Genomic DNA, 12,341 nt, shown 5'->3' with positions numbered 1-12,341 from the left:
TTCTTGCAGAAGACAAACCCTAAGGCACACAGGCTTTTTAGTAATTGTTGCACATGGGCTCAGTATTGTGGAACACCGGCTCAGTTGCCAAGCAGCATGTGGGATCTTTTCGGACCAGCGATCTAACCAGTGAGCCCTGCATTGCAAGGTAGATTCTTAACCACTGGACCACCAGGGAAACACAGGACCACTGCTCTTGAGGTGTCAATTTCCAGTCCCAAGCCCATTCAGATCCTATACCCTTCCCCTTCCATATAATCTCATATTGCTAAGGTCCCAATCACAGCAAGAACAAAATCCATCTCAAATAAGAAAATAAGGGAAAGATGATAGGAACCATGGAAAACAGAATGAAAAAGAAGGGAACAGGTGACTCAATTTACTTGTTTGAAAACTCATCCACCACTTCCTTAGTGACTTATGAGAATGTACAGAATGTATTTACAAACTTTCTTACCCTTGAACCATTTCTCAAAGACTTAACAAACTATGTTTTTGTATTCAGTTCAGTTTAGTCACTCAGTCGTGTCTGACTCTTTGCGACCCCATGAATCGCAGCACGCCAGGCCTCCCTGTCCATCACCAACTCCCGGAGCTTGCTCAAACTCACATCCACCGAGTCAGTGATGCCATCCAGCCATCTCATCCTCTGTCGTCCCCTTCTCCTCCTGCCCCCAATCCCTCCCAGCATCAGAGTCTTTTCCAATGAGTCAACTCTTCGCATGAGGTGGCCAAAGTACTGGAGTTTCAGCTTTAGCATCATTCCTTCCAAAGAACACCCAGGACTGATCTCCTTTAGAATGGACTGGTTGGATATCCTTGCAGTCCAAGGGACTCTCAAGAGTCTTCTCCAACACCACAGTTTAAAAACATCAATTCTTTGGTGCTCAGCTTTCTTCACAGTCCAACTCTCACATCCATACATGACCACTGGAAAAACCATAGCCTTGACTAGACGGACCTTTGTTGGCAAAGTAATGTCTCTGCTTTTGAATATGCTATCTAGGTTGGTCATAACTTTCCTTCCTAGGAGTAAGCGTCTTTTAATTTCATGGCTGCAGTCACCATCTGCAGTGATTTTGGAGCCCCAAAAAATAAAGTCTGACACTGTTTCCACTGTTTCCCTATTTCCCATGAAGTGATGGGACCGGATGCCATGATTTTCGTTTTCTGAATGTTGAGCTTTAAGCCAACTTTTTCACTCTCCTCTTTTACTTTCATCATGAGGCTTTTTAGTTCCTCTTCACTTTCTGCCATAAGGGTGGTGTCATCCACATATCTGAGGTTATTGATATTTCTCCCAGCAATCTTGATTCCAGCTTGTGCTTCTTCCAGCCCAGCATTTCTCATGATGTATTCTGCATATAAACTGCAAATTCAAAGTGAGGAAAACTCTCAGCCTTCTGCAACAAGGATGTCACTCAACGAAGCAAGTTTTATTGTTCAGTTCAGTGGAACACCAACCTTCAGGGGAGACCTCATTTATTCACTCAACGAACATTGATAGAACATCTAAATGCCAGGCTCTTTTAAATGTACTTAAACAAATAGGTTAAAATACTGTGCTGCAAGGTGATAAATACTATGGAAAAATAGAAATACTGAATAAGGGGGATTAGATGGGTAGGCAGTGGGGTATAGATCACACTGTTAATAGACTGGTGAGATCAGACAAGGTGAAATGTGAGCATACACTTGAAGGAGTTAAAGACATGAATTTTTATAGCCACACTTGTTTCTCATCTCCTCTTCCATTCTCTTTTCTTTCTCTCCTGCTTTTTTTTCTTTCTGCCTATGATTTTTGGATATTTATCAGGCTTTGTTAATAGTTTAACTGTTTTTATTTTTTTACTTAAAAATTTTTTTATGTGGACTATTTTTAAAGACTTTATTGAATTTGTTATAACATTGTTTCTGTTTTTTGGTTTGGAAATTTGGCCCTGAGGCATGTGGGATCCCTGAACAGGGATCAAACAGGCACCCCCTTCATTGGAAGGCTAAATCTTAATGACTGGACCACTAGCAAAGCCCCATTTTATTGTTTTTAAATAAAAAATATTCAAATTATTTAGAAAAGTATAACTATGAAAGCCAAAATAACCTGAAATTTTACCATGCATTACAATTTTGGTGAAAATTCCACTGCATATTTCTGTGTATATGAACACAGAAACTTGCAGTTTTTCAAAAATGGCATCATGTTGTGTGTACTTCTCCAGAACCTTCTTTTCCACTAAATAGTATTTTTTCCTGTCATTTTCATGGCCTTAAAAAGCTATATTCTCATAGGTTTCCATCACATTTTTAAAAATCAAAATATTATTAACATATATATGTTACAAAATCTCACTCCTATTTTTGTGTCTGCTGCTGCTGCTGCTCCTAAGTTGCTTCAGTCGTGTCCGACTCTGTGCGACCCCATAGATGGCAGCCCATCAGGCTCTCCCGTCCCTGGGATTCTCCAGGCAAGAACACTGGAGTGGGTTGCCATTTCCTTCTCCAATGCAGGAAAGTGAAAAGTGAAAGTGAAGTCGCTCAGTCGAGTCCGACTCTTAGTGACCCCGTGGACTGCAGCCTACCAGGCTCCTCCGTCCATGGGATTTTCCAGGCAAGAGTACTGGAGTGGGGTGCCATTGCCTTCTCCAATTTTGTGCCTACCCACCCTTTTTTCCTCCATAGTAGACGCAAGGGAGCTTCTTCTGTATTCTTCCTGTATGACTTACTGTGCATACAACAGATACAGATTTATGTACTTGCCACCCAGTATAAGGTGTTAACTGTTTTACATTTCACTTTTTCATTTAATACTAGGGTGAGGTTTCCCATATTAGCACAAAGGGGTCCTTTTCAACTGTAGACATTTGTTGTGTGGATGTACCAAAGTTTATTTACTGGCTCCTAAGTAACTATTGATGGTTATTTGGGTCTAGCAGTCTTAAACACAGATGGCATGAACTTGAAATAGAATAGGCCTGAAACAAAATTTAAGACACATTACTAGTTTTTTTTTCTTGAAATCATAATTGAAGTCAGTGGGAAAAAATGCTCCACAAAACTTCTGATAAAGTTATCTATTGCTGCTTTAAATATTGCTGTCTCTGGGCAAATGTTTATGAATGAGATTTGCTCTTTTCATGTTTATTTCCCTTTGTAATAAAACAAAGCAAAAATTTGTAATAAAACATTTAAAATAATACTTCATGGTTTCTTCTGGTTTTGAATATTTTCTAACTCTCTCTCTGGTCAACATATAACCTTTTCTATTTCAGTACTAATGTTAAAATTAGTTAAAAATTCTATGTCAAACATTTTTATTGCACATTTTTAATCAACTTGATTGCCCCAAAGGATAAAAATTAAGCTTTGTAAGCATTAGTATGAGGTTGTTCTTCAGCCTGGCGGACTACAGACCATTAGGTCGCAAAGAGTTGGACGCGACTGAAGGGACTTAGCACACAGGCACAGGATTCTTCAGAACAGTTTATGTTTTGGGAAACATGTAATAAAAACTAACAGAACAAAATGAATACCATGTAACAGATGCATCTAAAACCTTTCTTGCGTGATCCTTACAAATCTGTGAGTTAGAAATTATTATTCCCTTTTACAGATCAGAGGGATAAAATATTATGCCTAAAGTTAGACATAAACTCAATTTAAAAGCCAGGATTCAATCCTCTGCAATCTGTGTGCTTGTCCAGTGCTTCACCCAGACTCTTGGGCAAATTGATTGTACATGGCCTTCTGATCATTTATTTTTTGACCATTCATCACAGATAAATCACCTTCTTTTAAATTAAAAAAAGAAAAATCATTTTGCCATCTTTTAAATTAAGAAAAGAAAAATCAGTTAGGGTTTTGTCAGCTAGCCAGGGGCCTAGGTCAGCTATCTCTCTCTTTTTTTTTTTCGCCCTCAGGAATAAAGCAGCTCTGAAAATAAGTGATACATATTAGACGTCTCTAAGAGGTCTTGGTTTCTAAAATGTAATAGTGGAGTAACACACTTTTGTAGACAAACTATTGCCTCTTACCCAGATAAAAGTAGAGAGACACAGAGAAAATCACTCTGGAGCACAATATCAGTTTCTTCCACAGAGAATCTAGATCTGGAGTGATAAGTGTGCCACCAAATAAAAGAAAGTAAAAGAAAAATGAGGTAATTAGAATCATATCTCCAGCTTTGTAGAACACAACCATATTACAACAGTTCCCTCTTGACAGAAATACACAATTGTCTACTACTGGGGGTTGTCACTTGACACAGTACGTTTTATAGAATTATGTTGGAAAAGAAGCTTAAAAGGGTGGGGGAGTTCCCATGATTCACATATTGGAAAAATTTTAACTATAAAATAGGTCATCTTCTTGTCTAGGTTGTTGACATATTTTGTGAAATGTTTGTGCACTAGGGTTTTCCTTCCCCTATCGTTGGTCCATCTGCCTCTTTCTCTCAGAATTGGAGAAGTAATTGGATCTGAGGTTCTCCAAGGGCTTCCCCAGTGGTGCTAGTGATAAAGAGCCCACCTGCCAATGCAGGAGATGTAAGAGACGTGGCGGGTTCGATCCCTGGGTCAGAACAATCTCCTGGAGGAGGGCATGGCAACCCACTCTAGTATTCTTGCCTGCAGAATCCCATGGGCAGAGGAGCCTGGCAGGCTACAGTCCATGGGGTTTCAAAGAGTCAGACACGACTGAAGTGGCTTAGTACGCGCACACACACCAGGGTGTGTCCAGCAGGTCAGCTTCACTGTGGGGTAACTCTGGGCAGGGAAGCTGTGAGTGCTCTCTGTGTGTAAAAAGTTAGGGCATTCATTTGCAAGAAATAAAGTCAAAAGAATGTTAATGGAAAAACAGAAATTTTTTCATGGGTAGGGCAGGCTCAGGAAGAAATGGATTCCCTTGAGTGGTGAGTCTTGTTTGATTTTAGATATTCTAGGAACCCATGGAGGGAAGTTACCTTCCCATATGCTGATCCCAGTATATCCCAACTCTGTAGATGTACAAACCTCTTCCAGTTGAGAACTGCTTCAACCTGCATGGATTCCCATATGTATTAACTTCAGAGAAGGTCCAGGGAGGCGAGAGCTGGGACACCTGGTGGAGGAACATCCCCATTCACCTCAGTCAATGATGGGCAGAGACAGCAAACTCATAGTCTGGGGACAGTGAACCACATCTGGGGACAGTGAGAGAAGGGACAGAGCTGGAGAAGTAAAAAAGTCTTTCCCCCAAAGACTGAGTTCAGAGACTGAAAGCAAAGCACGACCTAGGGTCCCAGGTATGATTTGAAAGTGAAAGTGTTAGTCGCTCAGTCCTGTCCCAAGACTCTCTCCTCTGTCCATGGAATTCTCCAAGCGAGAATGCTGGAGTGGGTTGCCATTTCCTCCTCCAGGGGATCTTTCTAATCCAGGGATCGAATCTGTGTCTCCTACATTGCAGGCAGATTCTTTACCATCTGAGCCACCAGGGACTCTAAGTTCCAACAATACAACTTAATTGGAACTGACATACTTGGGAAGAAGCAGGAATGAAGCATCTATTTGTCAGGATGGGCATGGAGATCATGTGGCTTAGAAGCTGGAAGCTGTGGGGCAAGCTCCTCAGCTTAACAGAGATGGCATGTTTGGGAACAAGCAGCCTCTTTCAGACCAGGGTGCAGAAAGAGGACCAGCAGAGACAGAGTTCCAGAGAAACTTGGATATGTGGGAGACAGAGACAGAGAATTGTGTAAATCTGCACATTTTATAAGCTGAGCAATTCCCAGGCATCATGCATGGCTGGGAGATATTCAGGTTCTGATTTTGCAGAATGCCAAGACCACGCTGAACACTTGGAGCAATGGGTAGAGATTCCAGAAGTGTTACATATTAGTAGTAGAATTAAATTAGTCTCTGATTAAAGACTACTCTAGGCATACCTGAAAAAAGCTAATAAACAAGCTTCAAAGGGTGAAACTGACTTGCAAATAACCGCCTGTAATCAAAACAAAGCTCAACACCCTTCACAAAAAGAAAAAAAAATTCAGATACTCAACAGCATAATACTCACAATATCCAGCACCCAATAAGCAAACCAGTCAATAAAGGGGCAAAAAGTAGAAAAAGGTCCAGGAATGAGAGCAATGATGGAATCAGCAGAAAAAGCCTTTAACACCCACTATTATAAATATGTTCAAGTATCTAACGGAAAGCAGAAACATAGTGAGGAGAAAAAAGTATATTTAAAAAGAATGAAATGGAATCTCTCAGAGGTGAAAAATACAATATATACAATAAAACATTTATTGGATTATATTTGTGGTAGATTAGACATTCAGGGGAAAAGAAAGATCAATGGACTTAAAAGCACTGGAAAAAACAAACCACCCAAACCGAAACAAGAAGAGGAAAAAAAGAAAAAAAATGAAAAGAGTAGGGAACGATTTAATATCTTCGATGTCTTGTAACAAACTATAATGGGAAATAAAAAATGGGAATGAACAAAGTGTTGACACTCTGAAGGACACTGAGTATCAGGTGGCCCAGATTCCTGTAACTGGAGTGTGGAAAAAGAGGGAAAAGGGTCAAACAGAAGTCATCTGAAGAAAAAGATGTCTGAAAAAATCATAGCTCCCAAATTTTCAAATCAAATGAAAAAAAAAATCATAACCAAACTGTTGAGAAACCATGATAAACTTATAATATTAAAAGCAGTATGAGGGGGACTTCCCTGGTGGTCCAATGGCTAAGACTCCATGCTCCCCATGCAGGGGCCTGTGTTCAATCCCTTGCCAGGGAACTAGATCCTACATGCCGAAACTAAAGATCCCACATACCGCAATGGAGACCCGATGCAGACAAATAAATATTTAAAAGAAATAATAATTTTAAAAATCAGTATGAGGATAAGAGGTGGGAAGACATTACATATAGGAAGAAAATATATATCACTGAATCATCAGAAAAAATGCAAACTGGAAGACAAACAACATTTCTAAAGTGATCAAAGAGGGAAAATGTGAACCTGGAGTTCTAAATCTAGGAAAAATGTCTTTCAGAAAGACAGACAAAAATCAAGAAATGTTCAGCAAACAGAGAAACGGAAAATCAATGGGTAGCAAAACCACACTACAAAAAATATTAAAGAAAATTCGTTCTCCAGGCCATTGAAAGATGATCCTTAATAAAACTAATAAAGACTCAGATCTACATGAAGGAATGAAGAATACTGATAAGAGTAAATATGAGAGCAAGTATGAATGAGTTTTCCACTTATTCAAAAAATAATTGACTTCGCAAGACAAAATCAGTGAGGACATATCTGTGGTTTTTACCACGTGGAAAAATCAAGTGTATGATGATAAGAGCACGAAGGATAGGAAGGGATTAAGTGGACTCACACTCTGTGTGAAATGGTGTAATACTGTTTGAAGGTGGCCAGTGACAAGTTAAAGATAGAAAGTATAACCTTTTGAGCAGTAGTAACATTAGGGAGCTGGGTAGAGGTCTATGGGAACTCTGAGTACTTCTGCAGCTTTTCTTTAAGTCTAAAAATTATTTCAAAATAAAATGTTTAAAAGAAGATATATATACATGGTACATTTGATACAATATACGTATCTCAAAAAAATAGATTTACCAAATGAAGATGCTATCAAGCATCCCGTTTTGTCTCCTCTGTGTGTGTCATAGAGTTAACTTCATTTTCAGGGCATTTCCTGTAAAGGTCTCAAGACTTCTGCCAGCTACAACTGGGACTGCTGGTTTGATCATGTCTCTCCGGGGAGAGGGCAAGCCCCTTATAGGAAGTTCACACAATTCTTGCCCAGAGAGCTCCTAACCATCTCTTCTTGTATCTCACTGCACCAGCTGGATCACATGTCTATTCCTGAACCAAGCCCTGTGGCTTGGAAAATGGGATATCTTGAGAATTTCCTGTCAGTTCAGTGGTTAAGACTCCACTTCCAGTGCAGGGGGCGTGGGTTCAATCCCTGATCAGGAAACTAAGATCCCACATGCTGCTCAGTGTGGCCAAAATAATACAATTTTAAATAATTCTCATAAGAAATAGGATATCTTGAATTACTAAAGCCAATCAGGGCTCACCCTGGAGCTGAGGGTGAGGTTAGTCACACCTAAACCTTGCTACTGGGAAAGTTGGGGTCTTGTTAGAACAAAGATAAGAAGAAATGTATGTTGGGGAGGCAGCCTGGAAGATATGGCTTCTGAGTTGCTATTATCAAAATACATTTAAATTTCCTAACCTAAGAGGTTCCAAAGTCCAATTATCAACACTACTTCACTACAGGTATTTTATCATTCTACTTGCTTTTTCCAGTCAGAAAAATTTCCAAAGAATTTGGATGGGCTTACAGTTGATAATACCATTTAGATAAAACATCAGATAAACTCATCTCAATGATTTTCAGGACTTCCAGAAGATGCATCATTCCACTCTCCTTCCTCCTCCCTCCCCTACTTGACAGACTCTGTTCCCTCCCTTTTCCTCCTTTTCTTATTTCCCCAGGTTCCTTGTTCTGAACGCCTTGTTGACAGTGACACAGGTACAGCAATCCTTGCGTCAAGTGTAATGTCAAACGATGTTTGTTTGATGGTCCCGCTGCTTTCAAAGAGTATGTTCGTCCTACCAATGGCGAGTCTTTGGTTTTTCCAATGGCTATGAAATGACAGAGGATGAGATGGTTGGATGGCATCAGTGACTCAATGGACATGAGTTTGAGCAAGGTCCGGCAGATGATGAAGCACAGGGAAGCCTGGCGTGCTGCAGTCCATGGTGTCACAAAGAGTCGGACACAACTGAGTGACCGAACAACAACAACGTGAAATGTAAAACTGGTTAGTGTCAGGGACTTCCCCCTGATGGTGCAGTGGTTAAGGCTTAGTCTTCCAATGCAGGGAGTGCAGGTTCAATCCCTAGTCGGGGAGCTGGGAATCCCACATGACTTGTGGCCAAAAAGCCAAAACACAGAACAGAAACAGTGTTGTAACAAATTCAATAAAGACTTTAAAAATGGTCCAGCTCAAAAAAAAAAAAAACAAAAAAAACAAAAAACCACCACTTAAAAAAATGGTTATTGTTACACATAAAAAGAACAAAAGTTCTAACTGGGAGCTCTTTCAGTGGGACTGAACAGGTGAAGGGGGAGGATTAGAACCTCTGCAAAGAGAAGAATGCATTTATTGCAAATCTTCCTCGCTCTTGCTTACTGTATCCAATTTTCTCATACCCTTCATTGATAGATGTTTCCCCAGTGACTCTCATGGGAAAAAACTGTCATTTTTCTAAGCCTGCTTAAGTGCTTCTAGCCTTGACTGAGTCTAACACTTTGGGGACAAATTTCGATTTGCCCAGGAATAATCAGTAACAAGTCCCAGAGTTTGCCAATAACAGGAACACACATCAAATAATGTATTGTCTGCAATTATGTTTCAGTTAGCATGCTATTATATAATTAGCAATTTTTAGATTACTATAATAATCAAAACAGCATATATTTTGATAATGTGCTGATTACATGGCCCACAGAATATCTTAATTCTTCAGGAGATGCTTGTCTCTGAGCATTTTTAAAATTCATACAGTGGAAAGTCAGTGCATCCAGCTTCTCAGCTGCAAACCACTTAACAAATCCAGAGTGAATTTAAAAAATGCCAACCCTGCTATCTGAAGAGCCTGCCATTGTGCCAGACTCTGCTGATGGAAGAATGCTTTTCACAGCTTGAATATCAATCCTGAAAAAATACCCAACAGAAAGCAGAAAGAGCAGACAAAGGGGAAGACTATAAACCCAAGAAAGGATGTATTTATTTCCCTTAGCCATAGTGGTTTGGACAATGATTCTCTGAACACTGACTCTGCACATTTGCCCATATTAGATGTGTTTCTTTTACTATTTCTCACATGAAAACATTTTACACTATTCATTGTTATTAATTCATAATTCAGTTGAGTGTTAATTTTGTAAAAGGCCAAGCACAATGTGTATAGATGTAACCCAAATTTACAAATCAAAGTAAATAATTATTCTTTTTCCCCCTAGAACATAAAATATCCTGTGATATTTCAATGGGAATTGGAAAAATTAAGCATGAGTGGGCAAAGTGAAGATCTATATTAACTGATCCCATAACCAGTCCAGTGGGAAAGTTAAGAGAATCTATCTAAGAGAATATAGTGAGAGCTACATACATAACTTCCTAGTAGCCATATAACAAGGCAAAAAGAAACAGGTCAGATTAGTTTTAATAATATATTTTATTTAGCCAAATAAATGTAACATATAATCAATATAAAATTTTAATAACATATTTTGCTTTTTTTCATATTATGTCTTTGAAATGCAGTGTATATATCACGCTTAACAGCACACCTCAACTTGGACCAGACACATATGGCTGGTGGATACCACATTGGATACCCCAGCTCTGGTAGACTCACCGAGGATTGGATATCTGCTTCTCAGACTTTTGGAAGCAGATTAGATTAATGGATTTTTAAAAACTAAACTTCTCATTGACATAAGATGTACAGAAAAATGCACAAATTCCAAGTGCATTTTCATGAAGAACACGGCTGTTTAACAAGAGTCCAGATCATGAGATGGAACATTAAGAAAACCACACACAGAAAGTCCCTCATGATCCCCTTAGAGTTTCTTTTAATATCAAGACAAATACGAAGACCTTGCTTTCCTTCCCTCTCTCCCTGAACTGGATCTACATATATAACCAGGAAGAGATATTGCTGATGTGCTGAAAACCAGTCCTTGGGTGCTGAGGGTATTATCATTTGTGGCCATGAATCGGATTATGGACTCTCTCAAATATGAAGAAATCCTCACGGGATCATGCCAGGAAAGCAAGCTTGAGAAAGCAGAACATCCCTGACTACATAAAAAAAATTGGCTGTATCTATATTTGTCCAGGCTCTCCTTTAGTTTCAAATATAAGATGATTTGGACTCAGATAGCTTTTTAATATACTTTTTTTCTTCACATGGCCATTACATATGAGAGTAGGGTAATGATGAGAAAATTATTCTCAGTTATATCAACTTTCATGGAGTTTGTGAATACCGTAAACATTTTTGATCAGACAAAATTTTCTCTTGGCATAAGAAGAACTGGGTAGACAACATATGCTCTGGAAATACTTGGCATAACAAGGGGCATGAGAGGCCAGAGCAGGCATTCATGCATTTAATGTATTTTTTTCTGGGGAGAAAAAAATTCGGAAGGCTACCTCTGAGATTTACAGATGTAAAGTCTTTCTAGAGCCAGATTAAGGGTGGGGCGGGGCACAGAAAGGGTCAAGGAGAGGATAAGCATGGATGCAGGGAAGCAAACATAGGCAAGCAAGAGGTTAAATCACACATCTCAGGCTTCCCTGGTGGCTCAGTGGTAAAGAATCTGCCTGCCAGTGCAGGAGATATGGGTTCAATCCCTGGTCCAGGAAGATCCCACATGCTTCAGAGAAGCTAAGCCCATGTACCACAGCTACTGAGCCTGTGTGCTCTGGAGCTTGGGAACACGAACCACAGCTATTGAAGCCCACGTGCCCTAGAGCTGGTGCTTCACAACAAGAGAAGCTTCCCTGGTGGCTCAGATGGTAAATAGTCTGCCCACAGCATAGGAGACCCAGGCTCCATCCCTGGGTCTGAAAGATCCCCTGGAGAAGGAAATGGCAACCCACTCCAGTATTTCTTGCCTGGAGGTTTCCATAAATGGAGGAGCCTGAAGGCTTACAGTCCATGAGGGTGGACACGACTGAGTGACTCTCACTTTCACTTTCACGGTGAGAAGCTGGCGCAGTGTAAGGAAGAGTAGTCCCTGCTCCCTGCAACTAGAGAAAAGCCCTCGCAGTAATGAAGACCCAGCACGGCCAAAAATAAATAAATAAAAGTATATTTAAAAAAACAACAACAACAACAGTCACACATCTCTGTTGTCTGCTTTAGGACCTTCTGCCTGGGACAAGAGAGCTGCCACCTTAAAGGCTCTTCCCAAGCAGAGAGCAGTCTCATCAACAGCACAGATCAAAACGACTCTCCCAGGAAATAGAACGCCTTGCTCCCGCTGTGAGCCTAATGTCTCTCTCTTTCTTCTTGGCACATCCTTCCCGGCAGGGTGCCTTTCTTTGGGGAGGGGGGAAGTGTCTAGGCTATTTTGAAGCACCTGACAAATGAAGAGCATAATGAGAGCCGGTCGACCACAGAGCTATTTAAGCGGTTAAAGATAGAAAATGGTATTGGCGAAAACCCAGTCTTTCCATAGCTTAGCGACTGTTTTGTCATAACCTATTCTGAAGAGAGTGAAATCATTTTATAATATTGGTGTCGAGGGA

This window comes from Bubalus bubalis, chromosome 14, assembly GCF_019923935.1.
Source record: "Bubalus bubalis isolate 160015118507 breed Murrah chromosome 14, NDDB_SH_1, whole genome shotgun sequence".
Lineage (NCBI taxonomy): Eukaryota > Metazoa > Chordata > Mammalia > Artiodactyla > Bovidae > Bubalus > Bubalus bubalis.
Note: the sequence above shows the minus strand (reverse complement) of the source record.